The 27,257-nt window shown below is 39.1% G+C and overlaps 1 protein-coding gene across 7 annotated transcripts in view; it reads left to right on the top strand.

The window, feature by feature from the left end:
- The window catches only part of SPATS2L (spermatogenesis associated serine rich 2 like), a 212,783-nt gene that overhangs the window by 68,492 nt on the left and 117,034 nt on the right, over positions 1 to 27,257 (top strand). Inside the window, exon 1 of one of the 7 annotated variants that reach the window (XM_077154608.1) lies at positions 24,660 to 24,908. The exons of 4 other annotated variants lie outside the window; for them this stretch is intronic. The gene's annotated coding sequence lies outside the window, so the exon portion shown is untranslated. Of the gene's footprint in view, positions 1 to 24,659; positions 24,909 to 24,969; positions 25,161 to 27,257 lie in introns of those variants that run through there. 2 more of the 7 variants (XM_077154602.1, XM_077154601.1) reach the window with 2 other exon arrangements.

Genomic DNA, 27,257 nt, shown 5'->3' on the forward strand with positions numbered 1-27,257 from the left:
GACATTTCCCTTTTTTAAGGCGGAATGCCATTTCTAAATTGCATCGTCCAATAAATTTAGTTATACATTGGACTCCTGAAGATTTAGTCCATCTTCCATATTTAAGAGTTTTACTTTGAGGTTATCATGTGAGCACCAAGCTTTTAAATAGGAGCACAACGACATCAACTCACACTGGGGTTACTTACCAGAGCCTATCAGGTAGGGGGAGATTTCAAGAAACTAGTTAAGGTTTTCATTTTCCAAATGGTGGGATCATCCCTAGGCATGTTTGGTTTCTTCCTTTTCTTCCCTCATATCTCATTGACTCCCAAGGCTTAGTCATATTCCTTCTAAATGATTTTTTTTTTTTGCATGGGCAGGCACTGGGAATTGAACTCAGGTCTCTGGAATGGCAGGTCAGAACTCTGCCACTGAGTCACCATCACACTGCCCCCTTCTAAATGATTTTTATTAGCATACTTTCTTCTCCACTATCATCCTTAATTACTCTAGTCAGACTCTTACGCTCTCATTCCAGACTCTTCTGAGCTGCACTAACCGAATCCAAATATTTTTCCATCCAGTCACAGTGTGCATCCTAACCCCAGTCTAATCTTCATAAAACACTGATGTCATGATGATGTTTATTTCTTAAAAACTTAACAATGATTCCAAATTTTGTCCTATTTCAAGTCAAATCCAAATTTCTCTGCATGGATTTTGTGGCCTAGGTAACTGCCACCTGCCTTCTTTCTTTTCTCCTTTCCTCTGATAACCAGCTTATTTCCTGCTACTCTCCAGTGTGTTGGCACTCTAGACAGTGTCTGATGAAAACCAACCTCTATCGTATTTCTGTGATGTCTCTCACTTGGAAAACCCCTCCCTTTTTCTTTCTAGCTCTATAAATCCTACCCAGTCATCAACCCTTGGCTCAGGCCCCACCTTCTCCCTGCAATTCAATCCAACACACTCTCATTGAACCTCTGCCATCAAATGGAAAGTCACCTTACATTGTGTGGTGGCGGATACTGGGGCAGAGCTCTGCTATACCACCTGAGTCTGTCTGGACTGCTCCAGACCTCAAAATCCTTCTTTTCTGAAATCTGAAATTCTTAGAGTCCAATCCAGATGAGTCTGGATTGTCCACTCAAATTAATCCATCGAGGTACAGGAAGAATATATTTGGAACTTATATTTACGTTTTCCCTACCTTTTCTAATTTCTATTTGCGAGTATTTTCATAATGTATATGACATATTAGTATAGAAGCATATTTTTAATATGCATACATGGGCATCCATGCACAAACATTTTTATTGATGGAGTTAACAAACAAAAAACATATAGACCCTGTCCTGCCCAAGTCCATTCATCCTCTCATTCAACAATTTTTTACTTATCTCATACAATGTGCCAGGAAATATTGAAGGATAGAGAAAGCAGATAGGCGGAGATCAAAATTTCAGCTTTATTTCTGATAAAAGCTCATTGGAAAGTGTGGCTTTGGATTAGGGCCAAGATGATCTGCCAATACTTTGCCGCTGAATTAAGCAGAACCCCCTCCCTCTTTTTTTTTTTTCAAATCAAAGACTGCTGTTATTTGCACCACAGGCTTTTTCTACTTCTCCCTCCCCTACCAGGGGCAGGGCCTGCACCTCAAAGAGCAGATGATAAGGCACTCTCCTTGCTGGCAGGTAGACAGACCCTAAGAAAGAAGAGACAAGAGGAAATTGAGTGGAGCATCCTCAGTTGATTCTTTCAAAGGCACCTTTGAGATAAGCAAGACTTTCTTGAGGGTGAGGGAATCGGTGGCAGAGTGGAGAAGAGTCACCAGTGTTCCCTTAATGAGATTCCTTCCTAATAAATAAGATTCTCTGTTGTTTCAAATGTATCTCCCTTGAAAAAGAGGTGACTCTTTTCTGTTTTCCAAGAAAAGAAGCCAAACACCTATAACCTGTTTATGGGGATGCGCAAAATTAGGTTCTTGAAGGCCTAAGGTGTATCTGTACTTAGGCCTGGGGCTTGATGCCATTATATACCCTTCCCTCAGAGTTTGTCATCCAGTTTCCCAACACTTGTGATTAGGTTACGTGAGTGTGTGTGCATTTAATGAAATGGTATGATTATTCATCTCACCTGGATATACTGTGAAACCCCTTTCCCAGTTCCAAGATTCCGTACTTTTCTCCCACACATGCCCACATTCTTTTCCTACCATCAAAATATGAAGTTTCTCATATGGAATAAAAATAAATAATAGGGGGAACAAATGTTAAAATAAATTTAGTTTGAAATGCTAGTGATCAGTGAAAGGGAGGAATAAGGGGTATGGTATGCATAATATTTTTTTCTGTTTTCGTTTTATTTCTTTTTCTGAATAGGTGCAAATGTTCCAAGAAATGACCATGATGATGATGAATATGCAACTATGTGGTGATATTGTGAATTACTGATTATATATGTAGAATGGAATGATCAAAATAGGAATGTTTGCATTTGTTAAGTGTTTTTTGGCATTTAAAAAAACAAAATTAAAAAAAAATTTTTAAAGTTGAAGTTTCTGGCACATTATAGAATGGAAGACATAGGTGAAGGCACGGGTCATTACAAAGATCCCAGAGTACACTGGGCAGATAATTTAAAAATATCGACAAAGTCCCTTGAGGGATGGAAGAAAAAATATGGAACTATAAAGCTTTCCCACTGGGAAAACCCCTGATTCTGTCACAAACATTAGGGACTTCCAAGTCTATAGGCTAAGCCCTTGATCTTGATGCTTGCTCTTAAGAAACTTATTTCTGTAGCAAAAAAACTAAGCCTAACTATAATTATGCCTAAGAGTTACTTCCAGAAAACCTCTTTAAAAGTTGCTCAAATTTGGCCTCTCTCTCTCTAAGCCCAACTCTACAAGGGAAATCATTACCTTCCCCCCTACATGGGACATGATATCCAGAGGTGAAAGTCTCCCTGGCAATGTGGGAGATGACTCCCAGGAATGAGTCTGGCCCTGGCACCATGGGATCCATAATACCTTCCTGACTGAAAAAGGGAAAAGAAATGTAACAAAATAAGGTATCATTGCCAAAAGAATTCAGGTAGAGTCAAGAGGCTATTCTGGAGGCTACTCTATGGAAGCTTCAGCTAGATATTGCTAATTACCACTGTTTGCCAATCCCCAACCAAAACTATCCCTGTTAACCCTAAAGAACATCTAGGCCTCTATCTGAGATTCTCCAAAAGTTTCATGCACTAAGATTACTTTCCCGAAAACTACAACCTCCAGGGGAGTTCCTAGGCCAGATAACTCCTGAAACTCAAGGGGCGCAGCTTCTCCAAGAACATCAAGTAGTTCCAACCCTCTATCCCATAGTAACGACATCCATTCCCAACATGAAAAAGTTAGAATGGGTATAGTCCGTTCTGAAGAGTGGGAGAAGTATCAAAGGAGAAGGATGAGTTGTAACAGAGAAGATGGGATTTAACAAATGAGTATGACTGCTGAAGCATTATATTGATACTTCTTTTAGTGTCCAGTGTCTTGGGACAGCTAGAAAGAAAAACCTAAAATTGTGGAACTGTAACCCATAACAAACTCTGAACTCTGTTCTATAACCACTTGTTACAATGTATTTTGAAATTTGCTTTTTTGTATATATGTTATATTTCACAATAAAAAATGTTTTTTAAAAAGGCAATGAAAAACAAAGCTTGTTGTTTCTCATTGCTTGTAATGACAAAACACAATGATTGTCATTCTGACCAAAAAAAAAAAAAATAGACTCTGGAGACATCTTACCCAATAAAGCCCTGGTCCCTGGGTAAAGGACCTTGCTAAGGTTGTCTAGTCCATCCTCACTCACTCCTGCCTGCCCTCATAGGGTGTGCTGGTTTGCAGGCTGCCAGAATGCAAGATACTGGACCTGGAATAGCTTTTGAAAACCAGGGAATTTAATAAACTACAAGTTTACAGTTCTAAGCCTATAAAAATGCCCAAACTAAGGCATCCAGGAAAAGATACCTTAATTCAAGGAAGGCCGATGGGTCAGGAACACTTCTGTCAGTTGGGAAGGTACATGGCTGGCGCCTGCTGGTCCCTAGCTCCTGGGCTCCGCTGCTTCCAGCCTTTGTCCCTGTGGAGGTTCGTCGGTGCCCCTCTGGAGCTGGCTTTCGTCTGCCGGCTTCCCTTGGCTATCTAGCAGTTCTGGCTTCCTTAACATCTCAGGGCGATGTCTGCTCAGCTCCAGACATCTGTTCTCTGCCTGTCCGCGCTGAAGTTTCTGTCTGCCCTGGCATTTATGTAGGCTCTCTGTCGGCTTTGAGGTTTCTTTGGTTTCTGTCTCTCTCCAAAATGTTTCCTCTTTTAAAGAATTCCAGTAAACCAATCAAGACCCACCTGGGATGGGTGGAGTCACATCTCCATCTAATCAAAGGTCACACACACACAATTATATCACATGGCCGTGGAGATAATCTAATCAAAGTATCCAACCTACAGTATTGAATTAGGATTAAAAGAAACAGCTGACTCAACAAGCTTGGATAAGGATTAAAACATGGCTTTCCTGGAGTACATAATACTTTCAAACTGGCAGCACATAAGGATAACACTAACGAGTCATTCTGGAAGATTAAAATCTGCCCAGTTTTTAAATATCTACAGAGAAAGAGACTTCACAACCTCTCTCCAATAACTAATTAAAATCACTAACCACAGACTCATAGAAAACTTTTCACCAAACTATCTTAAGAGTTTCTTGATACAGTTTAAAGTGGTTTCCTTTTCACAGTGAAAGAGATAGTTTATCACCATCCTTTGATACAGAGATATTAAGGTGGCCGTTAGATTTATGATTGAATAATCCAAATTTATGCCATCACATCCTTTTCTTGTTTCCCTTGAGTCATTTCTTTTTTTTTTTTTTTTTTTTTTTAAACATGGGCAGTCACCGGGAATCGAACCCGGGTCCTCTGGCATGGCAGGCGAGCATTCTTGCCTGCTGAGCCACCGTGGCCCGCCCACCCTTGAGTCATTTCTGTGGTGCCTTTCTACAGCCTTTCCAATTTTTCACATCCCTATTTAGTTGTGGAAACCAAATAAAAGGATTATATGATGCTTTCTTTGTGCATTCATGTATTTATTATAAATATTGATCTTTAAAAACTAAACTATAATGTTAATTCAAAATACCATCATTTTACCTCTGCATTCTGATCCCTTTGAAGTATCAGGGCATTCGTATGTGAGTATTTAGGATATAGAAATCTTCTTAATCCAAAAATAGGAATGCTGGAAATTTCTAGAAGGGCAGCGGAGGAAATTTTGAACTAGACATCTCTTAGGATACTGTTTAACTACTGAAATAAAATCCCAAACAACAGTAGCATAAAAAGGTCCAAGTTCATTTTTCCCTCATGTAACATCTAAGCACACAAACGATTGTGTGTGTTGGAAGTCAGTCTTCTTGCTCTGCTGTCTTCACTTCATGACTTCTATGTCATGTTCTGAGATACCTGCTCCAGTTCTTGCTGTCTTCTCACACTTTAGCCAGCAAGAAGGGTAAAGAAGTTGTGCATATCAACTTCCATTCACATCCCATTGGCCAGAATTTACCTACATGTACACCTGGATGTGCCCAGATAGAACGTTATTAAAGGGAAAAGGAGAGAACAGATCTGGGGGACAACAGTTAGTCTCTGCCACCAGCTTTGTAAAGCCAACCTGAGAAACATGTTTGACCATGAGTTCAGCTGGGTACTTATAGCACAGTAGAAAATGCTTTAGACTATTATGAAGGAGAATAATAGGGTACAGTACTCTTCCTACTCAAAAAGAAGTTGACCATCACATCTATGGCCAATTGATTTTTGATAAGGGCACCAATGTGGGAAGAATAGTCTCTTCAATAAAATGGTGTCAGGGAAACTGGATGTTATGCAAAAGAATGAAGATGAACCCCAACCTCATACCATATACAAAAATTAACTCAGAATAGACCAAAGACCTAAATATAAGAACCAAAACTATAAAACTCCTAGAAGAAAGCGAATGAAAACATCTTCAGGACCTTGTGTTAGGTAATGGTTTCTTTGGCTTTATACCAAAAGCACAAGTTACATATATAATTTCCATATGACCTGGCAGTGCTACTTCTAGGTATATATCTCCAAAGAATTAAAAGCAGGGATTCAAACAGGTATTTGTACACCAGTGTTCTTATCACTTCTTTTCACAATTGTCCAAAGACAGAAGCAACCTAAGTGTCCAGCAACAGATGAGTGGAGAAACAAAATGTAGTGTACATATAGTGTAGTATATATATGTAGTATATATATATCACTGTTTGTAAATCATTTATATTATATATTTATTATCTATATTATGGGGTATTATTCAGCTGTAAAAAAGAATGAAGTTTACTGATATATGCAACAACATGGATGAACCTTGAAGATATCATGTTGAGTAAAAGAAACCAGACATAAAAGGACAAATATTATATGACTTCACTGAGGTGAATTGATTAGAATAAGCAAATCCATAGAATCAGCAACTAGAATATAAGTTCTCAGGGGCCAAGGTGGGGGTAGGGACTGAGGAGTTAATGCTCCCATTAACAGAGTTTCTGTTTGGGATGATAGAAAAGTTCCGGTAATAGATGGCGGTGAAGGTAGCACAACACCATGAATGTAATTAACACCCCTGAATTATATATTTGAATGTGGTTAAAAGGGGAAATTTTAGGTTGTACATATATTCCTAGAATAAAAGCTTTAAAAAACCACAAGATTGTACAAACAGTGATCTCTAACATAAACTATGGACTATAGTTCATAGTATAATTTTATAATATTCCGTCATCAATTGTAGCAAAACAACACACTAATGCAGTGTTAATAATAGGGAAAACTGCATGTGGGGGGGTAGGGGATGTACAGGGGAACTGTATTTTCTGCATGATTTTTCTATAAACCTACAACTTTTCTAATAAAAATAAAAAATAAATACATGAAAACTTCAAAGAAAAAATAGAAGTTGAGCTTAAGTCCCTAGAATATCTTTTGATTCTGCACAGTTGAATTAAAATGAGTTTTCTAGGTGAAGTTTTCTGACTTAATAGGTTTAAAATAAGACCAAGATCACAAGTTTCCACAGTTACTATGGTTTCAGGCCACAGAAGCCACGCTGCCCTCTCGTCCCTTGATAGTTCCCCTATTAGTCAGAGTTACTGTTAGACTTCTCTGAAAGAGGCACTAGTATGTATTGGAGGCCTTTGATGATAAAAATAAAACTTTTTAACTGCTACTCAATGAAAATTTTAAGTTGTTTTCTATTTTACCACTGCTACCACTCCATTACTTTAAGAATAGCTCTTCTATGGAAATAACCATTAAAAGATGCCTTGCTGATTACAGTACTAAATATACTCCATCTGGGACTTGAATGTCCTGTACATTTACGTGATTAGCCAGGCGCTTTTTCCAGTTAGTGTCCACATTCATCTTTTTCAGTCGTAACCCTGGTTTTCATCTCAACCTGACAAGACCAACCTGGATTTTGACAGTCACACTGAGTTTTATCTGTTTAAACGGCTAGAGGCAACATCTGGTTCTGTCGCTGTCTCTTGTTATTGAGAAAAGTAATAAAACCACGGCAGAATTAGATCAGGGACACCCATTATTTCAGCCATGAACAAAAATAAATATATAGCTGTACCTAAGTATAGGATTAATTTTTTAAGTGTCCAGAAGATGTTAAAAATTACACCTTAAAATGTGTTTCAGCTCATCATTTATTTGATGTACAAATGTTAACATTTTTCCTGCCTGTTGTAGAAATCATAATGAGAGCTCTCATTTGTGGAGTGCTTATTATATACCTTCTTTGCACCAATTTTTGCAGCCCAAACCTCAAACCTTGCATCAGTAACACCCAAACTGAACAGCTGCTTCAAGCCAAGGAACACTACCGCAGAGAAAAATCAGGGAGCTTTTGGTGAAAGATAAACAATAGGTGCTGTCTTTCATATTGTTAATCCTGTTTGTGTACATCATGCATGCTCAACGAAGGGAGAAAATTCATTCTTGGGAGTGAAAACTCATAGCAGAATGGTTTGTGGCCCTTCAAAGGCCACATAGTACATAAACAGATACACAGTATATCTGTGGTATTGAAGTGTCTTGGGAAGAGGTCCATTAGGGACAAATTATCTTAAAAGACTTGGGGGGAGGGGAATGCAATAATTAAAAAAAAGAAACAGGTTGAGAAACCCAATATGGCTGAGAAAACAGAGGTGTGGAGAGGATAGGTGATTTGCCCACGATCTGGAATTTCAAAGTATATCTGTCTCTAAAATCTGTACTATTCTGGATGTTATATATGAGAATTAGATTTCTCTATCAGACAAAAACCACTGATTTCAGTTGTTTCAAACCATTGTTAGCCTCACAACCTTTTTATCAAGAGAGCCACCATCCATAAAAGTATTAAAGACAGACTACTCTGATGAGAGTGCGTGGTCAACTACAATTGGCCGGGCCCTGCCTTCTCCACCCTTCTCTGTGAAGTAGTTTGTGAAAGAAGCATTCTTTAAAATACTGTCTTCTTGCCTCCCTTCCTTCCCTCCTCCCTTCTTATTTCAACTCAAACTTGAATAACTTGACAAGACTTGAGTAAGTAACCTTCCATGTCTCTAAGCCACAGAGCAAATCGCAACTAACAGAGCTCACAGAAGATCACATTATCATGCCTACTTATGAGTGGTCAGCGAGAGGGATGAACTCACACATCCTTGAGCCATTCTTCTCCTATAGTAGAGCTTCTTAGGAAGCCAAACTCTATGTGCTAGATGAGTTACAAAATGAGCAAGAAGAGCAGTTACATAAATTGGATGTTAAATGCCACTAAGTCTTTGAATTTCTTCCAAACCCAGCATGGTTAGTAGAATAGAATCATACCCCGCCAAAGATGTCTATGCCCTAATGTCTGGAACCTGTGACTATCTTACCTTACATGGGAAAAGGGATTCTGCAGATGTGACTAAGGTAAGGACCTTGAGCTGGGGAGATCACCTTGGATTTTCCAGGAATATCCACACTGGCACAACCTGATTACATGAGTCTTTAAAAGAGGAGAACGTTGCCTGGCTGAGGTCAGTCAAGGGAGCTGTGATTATGGAAGAATTACTAGAGAACATTCCTAGCTTTGAAGATGGAGGTAGGGGGCCATAAGTTAAGGAATGTGGACAGACTCTACATGCTAGAAAAGACAAGGAAATAGATCCTTCTCTAGAGCCTCCAGAAAGGAATTCAGTTCTGCCAATCTTGATTTTAGCTCAATGTGACCCATTTTGGACTTGTGACCTTCACAGCTCTAAAATAATAAATTTTTTTTGTGTTAAGCCACTTGATTTGTGTTAATTTGTTACAGAAGCAGTAAAAAGCGAATCCACTCAGTTTCCTCTCCTGTTCAATGAGAAGAGTAGAATGATCTATGTCCCGGGTTTGTGGTAAACATTAAGTAAAATGATTTGTGGAAAGTACTTAGCCTAGGAACAGAGTGATTTATCATGGGCTTGCCAGTGTTTAGATGAGCAGGGTATGTGTTCTAAGTATACTTTTCCCATGTTTAGGTTGCCGCCGATAGACTTCTTTCTTTGATTAGGTCAATGACAGTGGTTAAATCTTTGTACTCGCCCTGTTATTTTAAGGTGACTTTGCAGATCTCTCTTCAGGTTCATCATGATTGGTTTATATTTCAAATCTCAGGATGTTTGTATTTCACTTGTTGCCAAGTTGTTGGAAATTCCTTTCAGGGCTTTTCATGTTCCACCAACTCTTAGATCCTTCTCCAAAGCAACTCCCACCCCCATTCTCTTTCTTCTCTGCATTGACTAAAGAAACACCTACCTGAAGCATTGGCAGGGTTTGTTGATACATGGAGGACACGAAATCCTAACAGGCACAGAGGAGGGTAGGGCCATCTGCTAAATGCCCATGTAAGGAAGGGGACGGTCTTTAATGGGGGCTGTTGTTTTAGAGAGACGCATTCTAAGTAATTCAGGTGTATTGTTTTCTTTTTTAACTTAATGAGTTTGTTTGTTTCTCTGTTGTTGTTTTTTTAATGACTAAGAAAATCTCGCTGGAAATAATCTTCAAAACAGAACATTCACTGACTTGCTTCAGGCCAATTAAGTCGGTTGGCTGGAGTCTGATATAAAGTGAAGTGAAGGCTACAGGTTCCTTCTGTCTTCATTGAATCAGTTAAATTCACAGAAAACAGCTTGTGCATTGTCATAGGAAAAGACACCAACAAAACTGTTATTTCTATTCCCTAAGTGCTAACACTATGCATTTTATATTGTTTTTTCCTTACAACATCACTATGAAATGGATAGTTGTAGCTCAGGAGACTGGGGAAGGAAGCTAAGGGAGTATGGGAGCTGTTTTGGGCACTGGTTTAACTGGAACAGTGGTATGGCTTGCTGGGTTGGACCTGCTGCTACTGGCTGGTCGCTTGGGCAAGACTTCTCAGTTTTCAGTCTTCTGGGTCCATATAAGGGAATTTTCTGTGACCCTAGAGAAGATAAGATGAATTGACTCAAACTAACAAAGTTTCTAATACAGATGATGGCTCAACCAGAACGCATCTGCCTTTATCCTTAGGATATTTCTTTCTAAGATACAGGATACCCCCTTTCCAAAATCATGGGCTCACAGACATCTCTTGATGTCCACAGCAATCTGATTTCCTTACTCTCCCAGTGTTATTTCTGAAATACACATCTGACCATTTCATTCCCTTGTTTGTGACCATTTAGGGGCACCCTGCTGCCCTCAGGATAAAGTTGAGCTATTGTTACCTGATTTACAGGCTCCTCTCTCTTCATTCCATTCCAGGAATACCAACACCCAATTCAGGCTTGAATCAGTTTTGCCTCTGGGCTTTGGAGTTCCCTCTTTCTTCTGCTCAAATCATTTTCTGCCATTTTTCTTCCCTCTTCACCATACTGTATTCACTTGGCTAATTTAGGATCCAGCTTAGGATATAACTTCCACCTGAAAACTTTCTTTGACCCTCCTAATCTTGACCCCCATCTCATCCCCAACTCAAAGTGCTCTAATGATAGCTTGCACTTCCTCTGTAGTTGCTTATGTTGAACTGTGTCTTGTTGACTTGTCTGGTAATCCTCACCAGAATGGAAATTCCTTGAGGCCAGGGTCCGTATTTCCTTTCTTGTTGTTCTGCCTGGTAGCTGGCACAATGTAGGCATATAGGAGGTACTCCATAAAATTTTCTTCAATGGATCAGGAATAGAAGGCCTATGTTCAAGTCCTGGCCCTTCTATTTTGTATTGGCTTTTGATATGTTCCTTATACATTTAGGATCCCAGTTCTTCATTTATAGAAAGGGAAATTAAGTTAACATCATATGAAGTTCCTTTCAAACAAAAACATAATTGGGGCTCTAATGCAACTCATTAAGCATCCAGCAATCATATTTTGCAGATGGTAAGTTGGGAGTATTGTCATGGACCTCATTTCTTGAACAAGGATTAACAATTTCTCTTACATGCATTAATGGTCAACAGATTCATAATTGTTTTTGTTTTGGTATTTCTGTCCTCGATCCAAGGTTTATTTAACTGCAAGATGCCATCTTCATTTAGGCTGGTGGGTATATCTGAAGCCTTTTGAGCCTAAGGAAATAATAACTTCTGCTTCTATCCACTTTTTTTTTTACAACTATCTGTTTTTACCTAGGAGTTAATAACATTTTTTGCTGTACTAAGAATTAGAAGTGAAGATAATTAAATAAGCCATTATGTGAGAACAGCGTTATCAAATAAGAAAAAAAAATTCTGCAAATTTTTATTATCCATGGATTTTGGTTGGCAGTAGGTTTAATAATATATATTAAATGTATGAACTATTTGCCAGAAAGTTTTTCAAAATAGCATCATATGAATACATAACTATGTGATGATAATCTGAGCCACTGATTGTATACCATGTATGGAATGTTTTATGTTTAGATTTGTCAATAAACATATTTTTTAAAAAAGCACTATGCCAGCTGTATAAGTATGAATGTCAAATGTAAATAATTATATTAGCTGCACTTGAGATCTGGTAAATTAACTCCATGGTGGAGCAATTCATGTCAAAGTACAAGTTTATACTTGAGAATCATGTATTTTGGAGTATGCTACCTTCTACATTCCTAAAGTTTATTACCATAGGAATCAGACCCTCACTGTCTCATATACTTCTTGCTAGCAAAGTTAACACCTTTAGATATTTCATTAATGTGTTGATATGAAATAAATGAAGTGGTAATTTACTAAGCATTTCCATAGGTACGCTTACTTTTTCTGGTGATTGTGACTAGTTCAGGATTTGAAAATTGACTAAACTGTTTCCAAAAATTTTTCTTAACTTTATTATAAAACATAGTCTAATTAAACTCACTTCAAATGAATTTTATTCCCTCTTTTTAAAGTTTTCTTTCCCAGAGTAGAATTTCTTTTGTCTTTGGACAAAACTATATTTACCCTAGCTTTATAGACTAATTAGCATTGTTTTTGTTTTTGTTTTTTTTCTATTTCTCTCTCCATCACTTACAGACATTGTTGCTTATTTAGCAATTCTTAATGATCTCTGACCTCCTTACTCAGCAAAGCTCACTTCCAGGTCAGGTGGCCTTGACCCTATGTGATCAGAGCACACTGTTAGCAGCACATCAGGAAATCAGCAGAGATAAATGGATTTGTTATTTCTCTACTTGACAAATTTAGCTCAGATCAGAGCCATTGAAAATGATTTGATGACTCAATGCTTATATAGAAATCTTGTTGAAAATCTATACTTTTCAAGAAAGTAAGAGTACATCTTTACTTTATGTGGAAAATAAATATGTGGCTTGTTTTAGGGGTAGCTTTTGTGTTTGATTATAGATTACTTATATCCTTTGCAAAATTTCTAAGTAAGATAAAGAAATTAAGAAAGCAATGTCCATATTGATATGAATCCATCTGAAAATGAATTACAATTTTTATGTTATACATTGGGTGTACGAACATGTAAATTAAAGTTCAAACCTTAAAGATTACTGGACATGTTGATGTGCAACTGAGTGATATTATAAATTTGTTTATATTCTTTTAAACTATTCAGTTCCATCTTTCAGATCCATGATTCTTAATTAATGAGTGATAAGGGATGTAGTTTTAAAACAATGTAGTGCTTTGTCTTATAGTTTTGATTTTTAAAATTACAATAGTTGCTATACCTAAGTTGATATTTCAGATAACATTATAGGAAAATAAGTTTTTCGTTATCAAAAGATTAAGAAACCCTGCTTTAACTAATCCGCATAAAAGGTTGGTCAAGGGCAAATATGTGACATTGCAGAAAGAGGTGGAAAATGAACTCTTTCACTGGAATAGGGCAGTGGGTTGTTCTCATGGATTAGGAATCCAGACCTTCTAGGGGAGATAGAGGTATGGGAATCCAAAGACCCAGCTTGGTGAAATTAACACTTGGTGAAGTAAAAGGAGTAAAGAAAAAAAATCCATGCCCTAAACAGTTCCTATCACATAGCAGACACTCAATAGTTTTGAGGGAATAAATGAATTGATTGGTATAATTTACTTCTGACATCAGATATAGAAAAGATACAGAGGAAATAAATAGGAGTGATGAGAGGCGTAAGCTGTTTGGGCACATGCTAGAAGTTCTTATTCATATTTAAATGAAAACAGGGTCTCAGATGCCAGTTGGCTTCACTATTTTTATCCCTGGGAAGGTAAAGGAAATGAAAACTGCTATTGTGGGGTCTAATTTTAACCAAGAAGAGATTGGTTAGTAAAATAGAAGTGAAAGGAACCTTTATCCATTAGTTGAACAAATGTTTGTTGAGTGTCTGCTGTGTGCCAGACACATGGAAAATCCTGACCCCATCATGTTAGCTGTTTTTATAACCAAGGAGCAGATGATGGATATATTCAGACATGTATTATAGACTTTAGGAGGGAAAATTTCAAGCATTTGGAGATGTAGATAAGATCCTATAGCCTGAAACTTTAAAAGAGAAGATGACTGAGATGAGAAATCCAATCCTTAAGTCTGGATCAGGGTCCTTCCCGTGTGCATCCAAATCTCCTCACACCTTCCCTCTCAAATCCAGCATCAAATTGCTTTTGTATTCCTCTCGATTTGTTGTGAAACGTTGAGCTTCAGGAGGGCAGTATTGAATCTCCTGTGGATATTTTAGTGTCCCTAGTCCCTAGGATAGTGTCTGGCACATAGCTGGTACTCAATAAATATATATGGGAGGGATTTGGGGAGAGGAAGATCAAATTCTGATAATACAATCATGAATGTGTCTCAGAATAATCAAATGATAATGTATACATTCACACACGCACACATTCCAAGTCTTAACATTCCACAATTTTTTGAATGATTAGAATTAGAGGTTTAAAAGGTTTCAAAAATGAAGAAGAGAGATCGCTGTAGCTGCCAAGGTCATGCTTGAATTAACTCAAAATGTAGAAGGCCATTTAAAGAAAAACACAAGGAAAGGCAAATAACCAAGAACAAATACCAAAGATGGAGATAATCCCAGTAGAATAGTCTAAGGGAGATTAGAGTCCAGAGTGAGTTGAAGTATGTAAAAAATTCTAAAAACAACAAAAGAGACTTAAGAAGCTGGCAGGGAACAATCGTATAGAAAATAAAGGTGACAAAATAAGCCAGACGCAGAAAACTGGAATGCTAGAAAACAAGTGAGTTGTGCCCATTTTTGATAATGACATAGAATTTCTGCCAAGATGGAAATACTATTTTTATCACATTTTTTATTGCAGAATTTTGTTTCACTTTTCTTGAAAAGAAGAACAAGAAAGGGATAAGCTCTCTGATGAGAAAAACACAAAACTATTAATCTCCTCTTATTCTTGCCTTTTAATCAAGTATAATGGTTTCCCACCTAGTAAGGGAACAAAAAAACCTAAGAGGGAATTGAGGCCCACTCAGCACAATACCATATCCTTAACCTCTGGTTGTGTATTGAAGTCTCTAGATGACACCCACAGGTCTGACAACACTAACAACTGTGACTGTCCAACTGTAGCCAGTCTCGGGGGTATTTCAGAGAATGTAAAAAGCCTAAACACCCTGCGGATAGATAAAAGGAGGAAACATGAAATTCCTCCAGCAAAATTCTAGAAGTTATTTTGAAACTTTTTCAGAAAAGGAAATGCTCATCATTAGGTACCAACAGGAAGACATTAGGCAGGACTACATATTTTTCTGTTCGATAGAATAACTATCACAGGATGAAACAAATGTGATAAATGTGGCCTATTGACTCTTGTTCTAGTTTGCTAGCTGCCGGAATGCAGCACACCAGAGACGGATTGGCTTTTAATAAAAGGGGATTTATTTTGTTGGTTCTTCAGAGGAAAGGCAGCTAACTTTCCACTGAAGTTCTTTCTTACGTAGAAGGCACAGGATGGTCTCTGCTGGTCTTCTCTCCAGGCCCCTGGGTTCCAACAACTTTCCCCGGGGTGACTTCTTTCTGCATCTCCAAAGGCCTGGGCTGAGCTGTGAGTGCTGAGATGAGGAATGCCGAGCTGCTTAGGCTGTGCTACATTGCAATCTCTCATTTAAGCACAAGCCAATTAAGTCAAACGTCACTCATTGCAGCAGACACGCCTCCTAGCTGAATGCAGATGTAATTGGCAACAGATGAGGTTCACGTACCATTGGCTTGTGTCCGCAGCAACAGAACTAGGTATGCTCACCTGGCCAAGTTGACAACTGAATCTAACTAACACAACTCTCAACAAAGCAATTTTCACAATCTCAGGAATTCATTGTGTACTGAACGGGAGAAATAGGAGCTCACTCACTGAACATTTAAGTTGGTGGATAACTAAGTTTATATAACCAAACCCAAAGAGAAACCAAACTTAAGATTGGGTCCGTGTGCTCTCAGAGTATGATCTGGAAACATCTATTTCTGTTTTATTCTAGATTTCTCTTTATCAGGATTTGATTGATGGGGGGGAGTTGATGAAAATAATAGAAATAACTAACATTTATTGAACATGTGTATGTCAAACAGTCTTCTAACTCTTTCCATATATTTATTTATTTAATCCTCACAACAATCCTCAGTGGTTGGTACTCTTGTATCCCTACTTTATAGGCGAATAAACTGAGGTACAGAGAATTTAAGTAACTTTCTTAAGGTCACACAGTTCTTAAGTGGCAAAGCTATGATTCAAGCCCAGACTGTTACTTAATAAGTGACATAAATGATGTCTTTTAATTTGTGAATGACAAAAGCTGAAATTTACAACTAAAGTGGAAAATTATAGATTTATTTTCCAAAAGAACTCTAATAGATGAGGAAAAGTGACTAAACAAGGCAAAGTTCATTTGAACCACATGTAAATTTGTCGACTTAGGTTCCAAAAAAATCAACTGCAGATGTAAAGAGAGGAAACGGAACTTACTTACAGTTCATATGAAGAAGTCTTGGTGGTTTTAATTGACTAAAGTCTCATTGTGACTAATGTATAGCATGATGTGATAGTCAACAAAATGCAATCTTAAACTGCATTAAAAGAAGCAAAAGAAGTATAAAGCCACTGTGTGTATGGATATGTATGTATATAAATGATTAGGAGACTCCATACTATGTCACATGAGGAATGAGTATACTCTCCTAAATGCAGTTCTGAAGGCCTGACAATGCAAAATGTCTTATTCATAGGATAATTTAGGGATCTATCAAGTCCTTTCCTTCTCCAATATCCCTTGATTCTATGAAAGATTCTGTACTAGAATAGAGAAAGCCTACTTAGGAAGAATTTAGTAGTTTTTGGAGAATGGTCAGATTTATGGAGTGTCTGAAAGGCAGACCAGGAGCTATACATGGGAAGTTACAGAAAGGTAAAATTAACTCAATTTTAGCTAAGAACACACTCAATTGGTCTTGTGCAGAAGTTTTATGAGGTAGTGAGTTTCCCATCATGGAATTTGTTTGATCTCAGGCTGATGGCCAATTAATGGGGATGTGGAGAGAGGATTCATTCATAGTTCAGCAAGATGGGGGAGCTCTGAGTCTCTTATAACTGCAGGATTCCAAATAGCTAAACTATTACTGGGCCTCCTTCGGAGAAACAAGCAGTGAGGAATGTATAAGATGCCTGAGTGTTGGAGCTGCACCAACTGGCAGGACAGTGGACGAGTTGAGACCTGGAGATGCTTTGAATGGAAGTTAGAATGAGTTATGAACTAAATCAAATACAAATTTCTAAGTTAAAAGTAAATATTTGTTTTTGCCTTCCTGGTGAAAATTCCTTTAATTTTGCTTCAAATGGTAAGAACAAATTGTTCTCCAACATCACCATATATTTTGAGATGTTTCTGGTCCTGCCTGCAGGCAGGCTTTTTCCATGAAGTAATGTTTCCCACTGCCCCTCCACTGCTACCTCAGATTTCTAGGCACAAAAAGCCCAAAAGAAATAATTGACTTCTAGGAGTATGCCTAGTAAGTATCACCTGAACTTAAATGGGTGATTTCAGATTTCATTTTAAGCTTTCTGTCAATACATGATTAAGACAGAATGAGATCACTCTAGATGCCTCATGGAAAAAATGGGGGACTGACTGAGGAAAGAATACAAGAATTGCATTGTCTACCCTTTTGAAATCCCAGAGTTACAGGGGACTCAGAAATCCGCCGTCTTCCTAAACTGTGAGTGAATTTCCTTCCCAACATCCCCATTAAGGGGCCATCAGCCCGTGCCCAAACAAATTCCATGATGGGAGATTCAATTACCTCCTAAAAAGTTTCTCCTGCTGTTTAAACATACCAGATGTAACAGGAAGAAAGTGAAGGGAGCAAAAGGAGATAGCAAGTAATGGAAAGGGTGAGAAAGAATGTGGGAAATGGTTTATCCCCACTCAGAAGTAGAGAGCAAAATTTAAAGTACTGAGAAAAAATTATTCTTCCATTTACCAATACCTTTTCTTTTCCCCTTTGGCTTTCTTTTTTAACCAAGTTAGCGTGACATTTATGATTCTAGTTCTTTTAAATACTAAGATTACTAATTCAAATAAATCGACAATAATTTTTTTAAAATATTAATAGACTAGTTTGCAGGAAAATACAGAGTTCCCATATACCCCCACATCCTATGATTAACACCTTGTAGTATTTTGGTACCTTTTCTACAATTGATGAAAAATATTATAATTGTAATGTTAACTATAGTGAATGGTTTACATATAGTGAAAGAGTTTACTGTGTTGTACAGTCTTATTTAAAAATATATATTTGTTCTAATAGCATACATACACCCCCAAATTTCCCCTTTTAGCTACATTTAAATATATAATTCAGTGCTGTTAAGTATGTTCACAATATTGTGCTACCATCACCACCATCCATTAACAAAACTTTTTGATCACCCTAAGTTGAAACTCTGTATAATTTAGACGTTAGCTTCTTCTTCCCTACTCTTACCCTGGTTGTTGGTAACCTGTATTCTAGATTCTGGCTATATGAGTTTTCTTATTCTAATTATTTCACATTAGTGAGGTCAAACAACATTTATCCTTTTGTGCCTTGCATATTTCACTCAACACAGTATCATCAGGGTTCCTCCATGTTGTCACTTGTATCAGAACTTGATTCCTTTGCATGGCTGAGTAATATTCCATTGTATGTATGTGCTACATTTTGTTTATCCACAACAATAATTTTTAAAACTATTTCCTTTATTTGCATTGAACCAAAACAATGACACTAGACTAGTGGAGTCTGCACAAGCTTAGGAGTTGGATTCAGAGGTTTGAGTCCCAGCTTTGCTATTGATTGGCTCTGCCATCTTGGCCTTAACATCTGTGAACCTTAGTTCCCTCATCTGTAAAATGGGGATAATGACACCTCTACTGCAGGAGCGTTAGAGGCCTTGGTGAAATAAATATAAAGATAGAAAATCATCCAGTCTAATGCCTGAGGGGTTTTTTGTTTGTTTTGTTCCTTGCTCTGTCCCCAGCACGTGGGATGCTTGACAAGAGCAGGTGCTCACAAGTGTTCATAAAATTAATACTGAATGAATGAATGAACGAATGAATGTGCTCAGCTATTGTTAAAGTTGTGACAGTGCTGTCAGACAGGGAATGACTTTATAAAGCAAGAAGCTGAATATTCAGAGATTAGGAGAATGCTTACTATTTTTCCCATCATGTAGCACAGCCTTTTAAAAACTATATCAAAACTATGACAGTTATGTAGCCTTTGTAGTCTTTCCTAAGTTCTTACTCCATGTTTTCTGTGAGTTATCTAGAGTGAACTCATTCTGTCTAGTCATGTATTGTTTGAAGGCTTGAAATAAAAACTAAAACCAAGTACAGCTGGTAGCCATTCAGATATAGATACAATAGTAGGTTAATTTCCAAATACATTTTCTTTCTTTAATCCTTCTTTTTGTTTGTAAAATAAGCATTTAGTGAAAAAAAAAAAAGTACGTTTTCATTGTTTGGTGTTCTGTTTTTAAAGACTGAGTTTGACAGAGTACATAATATTAGTTGTTGGTCATTGCCCAGGATGTAAAAGCAGGAAGAAATAAAGCCAAATGAACTCTTAAATATAATTTATGAATTTCTTTCCTGGAGCTAAGTGAAACACAATGAGGAAGCTTTGAATTCTTTAATAGTCAGAGTAAAGCATATGTTTTCACAAAAAGAAGACAAGTTGCATCAAGTTGAAATGTTTGAAAAAAAATCCAATTCTCCACTCAAATAACCGAGAAAATGGATAGGATCTAGATTCAGAACCATGTAACCGAAAATGATAGTGGGTTGGGAAGGAAAGATGATGTGGAGGGTGATGATGAGAAAGAGCAGTCCCATTTTGATCTTCATGGCAAAAAGAGAAATGAAACAAGGATATGACCTCTGTACTGCATTACAGATGGGCAGGACCAGAATGTAATGGAAACCAGACCTTATAACTCCTTCTCATAAACTGTCTTCTGATATCATCTAATTGCTCATTGCCTGCTAATCTTATCTTCCTTCAAGAGCCAGTCTTAAAATTATGCTGCATTATAATTAGCTAAACACGTTGCACTTATCCAGAACACGTAGTAGAGCTTAATATTTATTGATTGATTTCTATGCTCTAAGCAGGTAGGTTTTCTTTCTGGCTTCACACAAATTCACTTGTATCTGCCAGAAAAGTTTCTGTGCTGTTCCTCCTCTTACTTGGAACACCATCCCCATAATCACCAAGGCCAAAGAGCACCTCTTCTCTGAAGCCTTCTCCAATTCCACCAACCAAACAAAAGCCATCTCATCCTTACAGAAGCCCCTTTTGTGCATATGGCTGTGGCCGTTTTGGAATTCTTTTTAAGATTCTGCTTCTGACATTCTTATTTATCTTGGCTCTGACAGACCCGGCCCCCTTGCTCCACAATGTACATTCCTTGAGACTCGACATTGAGTCTCCTTTCCCATAGGGGCACACGCACACACACACACACAGACACCCCTCCTCCAATGCGGTGTCCAGCACTTGGGACGCACACTCAGAGGGTGTGTTCCACAGCTGCATAATCAAATTTTTAGCAGTAGTAAAAAATAAGACAATCCTGATTGCTTCCTCTATAAATCTGCCAAGAACAGGTATAAATGGAATCAAGGCTGTGATAGATGCATCTATTTCACTCAAACAGGTGATCAAAACCTAATACATTTGTACCTCAAAATTGCTTTAAGGTAGATTGGATGAATAACAGAAAGTCTTCCAAAGGGAAATAATATATGGTATTATATTTAGTTGAGAGGCCTGTACAATATTTGAGCTACTATATGAAACACAGTTTTGATTCATTCAATCTTTAGAAAAGAGGTTTGAAAGAGAATAAACTATATATTGCCAAAGCTTATAGATTCTCACAAGCATCTGGTTTCCAAACCTCCCCGTGTGAGTTGAAGCATTCAGTAGGCTGGAGCTCGAGTGCAACATAGAGAACATGGTGTCTGCTTTCGAGCCTTTTATGGTATAAACTAAAAGGATGGACAGTACAGGCCATGAGGAGGTTTAAAATCGTAATATGCATCCATGCGGTCCCAACACCAATAAAACGTGCCTGTCTATGGATGTAGGCACCTAGGCATATAATAGTGAAGTTAGTGGCTAAGTGTGTTTAACACTGAATTGAAACCAATTACTTTTTTATTTTCTCAGACTCCACGGAAAAGGTAAAATTATAGTCATTCTCTTTTGGAGAGACGTGTAGGCTTGGGTAGAGAGGAAACCAGAGGACTGGTTTAGTGTTTTGGTGAATCCTGAATACAGGGTTCTGCATTCACAAGAAATATAATAAGTAGAGGATGTTGGGAAGTTACCTGGCCAAAGAGGTAGGATCCATGGGGTCTGAAATGGGAAGATGCGGAGGACCTTCTTGTTCAAGATTAGACATGATGAAAGACAGCATTGCAGAGTTGAAATACAGCGGAGAGGAAGATGAGGGATTGCAGGGTCTGTGAACTGCTAGCACAGAATTTGAATTGCCAGTTTTAAAGGTGGCATTTAAAGTGTGATCACCTAGTACTAAGTTTTAAAAATGGGGAAAGGAAGAATAAAATGAAAACACATTTGTTCCTCTTTTTCCATATGTTTTTACCGAGTACTTAAATTTCAAAGCCTCAGGACTAGGCACTTTGGAAAATAAAAGATGAAGTGGAATTTGTCAGAAGCAAGCAAGCTTTTAAAAAGGAAGAAATTCTTTTCCTAATTCGTTAAGTCTATTAATGTCTCTTATATTTGAAACACTTTAAAAGTATTTATTAATGTTCCCATCACAGCATATTTCAGGTGACTAATTTCTATTTTTTATTTGTTAGAAATCTAAAGAAAATTTACTAAGATTGTAAATAAGACCTCTAGAAATCCAAGCATATTATAATATGGTCAAAATGAGCTTTCATTATCTGTGATTGCATGAGAATAAACTCAAGAGGTTTAAAATCAGGTTAGTTCTCTTTTATACATCTTGATACAATTACCTGAAATTAGCATGTGTGAAAGGAGATTTAGTAACTTTTAGATTGTTCTCTAATTAGCTCTAGGGCTTTATTTGAACTTTGCTCCCTCTGTGTGGGTAATAGCTTGTTGTTCTCTAAGCACAATTCCCTTAGCTATGAATTTGGTCGCTAGAGCACCAATGACATCTGGTAGCCACAGGAAACAGTGACCTGGCATGGGTTCAGCCCTTCTTGGGGGAAGAGGTATTATAATAGTGAATTTACCTTGTTGGGGCTGATGGTTTAAGAATGTGGAAATGAATGGCCCTGTGGACATAGACAGAACCCTGACAGTTTATATCCCCCTTAGCAGGGCTGCAGTCAGACCCTAGGCTGTGGCCTCCACCAACTCCTCTTTGGAGTTGTCCTTGCCTCCCAGAGACCACTGTAAGGTGACATTGTCAATGTGGGGGGAGAAGAGGTAGAGCCGAGTGGAACAATTTGTGATCAGAAGGTCAGACTCCAAGGGAATGCCATTACTCAGTAGATGGTGACCAGATTACCACATAGGGCTATGGGGGTCTAATGAGAATACTTATCTTAGAGAATTTTTATAGCACTCTCTGTGTGCCAGATACTGTTGTAATCTCTTCACAAATATGAACTCATTTCATCTTCATTACCACCCTATGAGGCAGGTGCTATTATTAGCCCCATGTGCTTTAGTTTGGTAAAGCTGCTGGAATGCAACACACCAGAGATGGATCAGCTTTTAATAAGGAGGTTTATTTAGTTACAAATTTACAGTTTCTCCTAGGAAAGGCAGCTGGCTTTCATCTGGATTCCTCTGTCAACTGGAGATACACAGCAATGTCTGCTGACCTTCTCTCCAGGCTTCTGGGTTGCAACGGCTTTCCCCGGGGTGTGTCCTTTTTGTATCTCCAACTGTCTGGGCCTGAGCTGCTGAGCTCTCTTCTGACCTGTTGTGCTGGTTTGAAATGATGTATGGACCCTAGAAAAGCCATGTTTTAATCCTAATTCCATTTTGTAAAGACAGCCGTTTCTTCTAATCCCTATGCAGTATTGTAAATTTGGAACTGTAATTAGATCTCCCTGGAGATGTAATTTAATCAAGAGTGGTTGTTAAACTGGATTAGGTGATGACATGTCTCTACCCGCTTGGGTGGGTCTTGATAAGTTTCTGGAGTCCTATAGAAGAGGAAACATTTTGGAGAATGAAGGAAATTCAGAGAGAGAGCAGAGAATACTGCAGCACCATGAAGCAGAGAGTCCATTAGCCAGCCACCTTTGGAGATGAAGAAGGAAATCGCCTCCCAGGGAGCTTTATGAAACTGGAAGCCAGGAGAGAAAACTAGCAAATGATACTGTGTTCACCATGTACCCTTCCAGCTGAGAGAGAAGCCCTGACTGTGTTCGCCATGTGCCTTCTCACTTGAGAGAGAAACCCTGAACTTCATCGGCCTTCTTGAACCAAAGTATTTTTTCCTGGATGCCTTAGATTGGACATTTCTATAGACTTAATTGGGACGTTTTCTCAGCCTTAGAACTGTAAACTAACAACTCATTAAATTCCCCTTTTTAAAAGCCATTCCATGTCTGGTATATTGCATTCCGGCAGCTAGAAAACTAGAACACCTCTCTCTCTCTCTTTTTTTTTTTTTGTGACCTCTCTCTTTTAAGCTTCCAGTAATTAAATTAAACGTCACTCGTTGCCGGAGGCACTCCCCTTTGCCAACCACAGATGTAATCAGCCATAGATGAATTTCACATGCTGATAATTTAAGTCTGCAGCAAGAGAACTGGGCACCATCACCTGGCCAAGTTGACACCTAAACCTGACTACGACACCATGTCAGTCATGAGGAAATGGAAACATAGAGAGGTTGAGTAACTTGTCCAAATCCCGAAGCTGGTAAGAGGCAGAGCTGCAGTGCAAACTTGGTAAACTGTAATTACTTATCAGGATACGGAAGAACCTATACAGCAAAACATAGGCAGTGTTTCATCTTTGTGATTACTCAAGCGTCCAAGGTACTATGGTTAGTGACAGAGGCAGCTTATTCCAGACACCTGTGCCACAGGACTGGCCATAGCAGCTTGCAAGCTGACTTTGCTCCAGAGTAGATGGAGAGATGGGCTCTGATGGTTGGGACCAAGAGAGGCCAAATCCTAAGGGGAAGCACTGCCTTTCAAAGAATGTGCAGAACTTAAATGTTAGTTTTTAAAAAATCAAACTAGCAAACAGAGGAAATATGCACAGGACTAATTTGCCTGTAGGTAGAGTGGGCAGCTACCTGATAGGGAAGCACTTTCTCTACTCTGCCCTCAAATGGTTATCCCCACCCCTCACTCCTCCATACCAGCTTTCTGCTAGGAAAGGCTGGAGGTTCACCAGGAGGACTTCATTCCTTTGCATGAGAGTATGGCTCCTGATAAAATGTATAGACCCTTGGGCATGGCAGTAAATTATTCACTCAGTGCAAAATTAGCTAACAGATGCTTCCGGTTAGATATTAAACCAGGATCTGGTGTTAGAAGAGGGAGGGGAGAGGACAGCCTCAGAATTGTGCGAGGAATGTTTGCTCATTGATATGGCTGTGCCGGTGTCTCCCAGGAGATTAGAAGCCCTTGGAGGATGACCATACCCAGAGACTGACCTTTGGCTTGATGACTGCAGCCCCCGCCTGTCCTGTCTCTAGCCTACTGGGCCAGTCAGTGTAAAGTTTACAAGTTCAGCTTATGCCTGTGCCTTCCCAAGGGATAGGGAGAATGAAGAACTGGGTGTTCACTAACAGGGTCCTGAAGGCAAAAACACTGGGCATTTTTTAAAAAGGGAACAAGCAGTTTGACAAAAGGTAAGTCCCACTGAGCCTCAGGCGGCTGAGGCTACCAGCCCGTGGCGATTACTCAGCCACACCCCGCGTCCTTCCACCTACCCCGGTTTCTGGCTCCACCTGCGTCACTATTGAGATGACTTACCAGCCAGAGTGAACGCATGTGATAAAGGTGTCCGCTGGGGGACAGGCATTACCTCTCCATTGAGAAGGTCAGTAACTCGGGACCATGCACCAGGAGCCCTGATTTGGAACACCAGAAAACCTTAAAAAGTGAGTTGAGGTTGGTTTTGTTGGGAAACCTTAGGAAAAAGAGTAAGGGGGTGAGGAGATGGCATGAGAGGAGACAAGGGGACTGCTGTCCGCGAGTTCTCTTCTGCTGGAGACCAAGGCTCTGCCTCATTGCTCTAGCTGCTTCTCTCCTATGAAATGCCAGTGTTTAAGGTAGTACATGGGGCACTGGCTTTATCCAACCAGTGCCAGTGACATTTCAAGAAAGTAGGAAGAACCTGACTTTCTCTGCTGCTTTGAGAGAGTCTTTAAATGTTTACTAGGAGACTTCTGCCTTCTTGAACTAGGAATATTGTGAGTTTGTTGGACCAGAGGTTTTTGAAAACAGTATACTCTGAAGAGATGTTGGTTGCCTTTACCAGGTATTTGTTCCAGGACAAGTGAGCCAGCTTCCCCAGAGTTAACCATGCAATGCATAGATTTTGTTTGCCAAATTTACAAACTGCCAGTCCAGGGTTATGTTACAGAACTGCAATCCATGTTTTCCTGGGAGATGATTGGGCCGTGTTGTCCTTAAAAGGGTACTATATAAAGTTTTAAAAGCTAAGTCCACACACACACACACACACACACACACTGACCATTTTAGCGTTTAGGTCCCTGCACTGCTCCGTGCAGCAGGCCCCACTACAAACCGTGAGAGTGCCCCTTACCCTGTGGCGCCTGCGTCTCTGGGATGAGACTTGGAAGCGAACAGAGCACCGCCCCAGCTGTTTGTTCTGTTCAGACCGTCAATCATGTCAATTCCAGCCCTAGTCCACACTCTCATATCCTTCCCCACCTCCTCTTATGGCTCTTTTCTGCATTTTCATGAACCTGTTTCTATTATTGATCTGTAAAAGCAGTGCTGGAGCCAGGCGGTCGGGGTTCAACTTTCAGCTGAGCTACACTTTAGCTGTGTGTTAGAAGTAGTTTACCTCTCTGTGCTTTTGCTGCTTCTGCTGTGGAATGAGAATAACGTAATAATAGCACATACCTCATAGGGTTATTATGAGAATTATGAGTTACTATCTGGAAAGTGCTTACAGCACTGCTGGTTGGACTGTAAGAGCTCAGTAAGTGTTAGCATGTAACCTTGCCAGCATTCCCTACTGAGCATGGCACATTGTAGGTGTTAATATGTATTTGTTAAACAATAAGAGAAAGCATTGCCCTTTCTGCCAGAATCCCCCATAGGTAGTTGAAGAGATGAGGGAAAGGAAAGAAAGATAGGGGAAATCATGTTATTTCTTTTTCACCATCTGGGGAGTTTTGGGTAAGGTGCTTGGTACTGTGGGGTAGCAGGAGAACTGCTTGATCTTCTTGTCTAAACCCCTCTAGGATTAGCTCAGTGGGAAAGGAAGGGTGAAGGGACAGGCCAGAGTGATCGCCAAGAGAGAGCTGATTGCATTGTATTTGGAGGGGGTGGAAATTGTTCTTCTGAACCTCTTCTCTGCTTCACATAACGCTGGCCACTTCACCTTTTGTGAGGCATCTCTGAGGATGGGCATATTTTTAAAACTCAAGCTTACATCATCATAGTCTCAAAAGAGCTGAGCATAATTGAATTGCTGATACAAGTGGGTACTTGCACCAGGTTGGGGTCACCCACATCTCTATGGAAACATGTGCTTGCTTAAAAGCCAAGCAATCAAAAGGAGTCTTTGAGGAGCCTGCATCGGGTCACTTTTAGAGAAAGGCATTTGCTCATATTTTCAAGCCGTCAGAGATCTATGAAATGAAATAATTCCAAATTAAATAGAAAAATCACGCCGTCGATGAATGCTAATAAAGCCTGCCCTGCTTCCTCCCCCTTGCTTGTGATGTCTGAGATCGCCTGCATTTATTTTAGCTGTCCTTTGCTCTTTTGCTCCTATTTGCATTCTGCTGCCATGGGGAGGTGGTTTGGCACTTATGCAAAAATGGTTCATTTTCATTCATAAGCATTTGCCAGCACTAAAATGGAAAATTTAAGGCTGGGCCTGCCCTAAAGTGTGCTTTGTGCTCCCTTTGCCATATCGCTGTCTGTGCAGCATATACAGCAGTGCACACAATGAAGAGAACCTCTGCCTCCTACACAGACACTCCTTCCTGGCTGTT

The sequence above is a fragment of the Tamandua tetradactyla genome, chromosome 3, assembly GCF_023851605.1.
Source record: "Tamandua tetradactyla isolate mTamTet1 chromosome 3, mTamTet1.pri, whole genome shotgun sequence".
NCBI classification, from domain to species: Eukaryota; Metazoa; Chordata; class Mammalia; order Pilosa; family Myrmecophagidae; genus Tamandua; species Tamandua tetradactyla.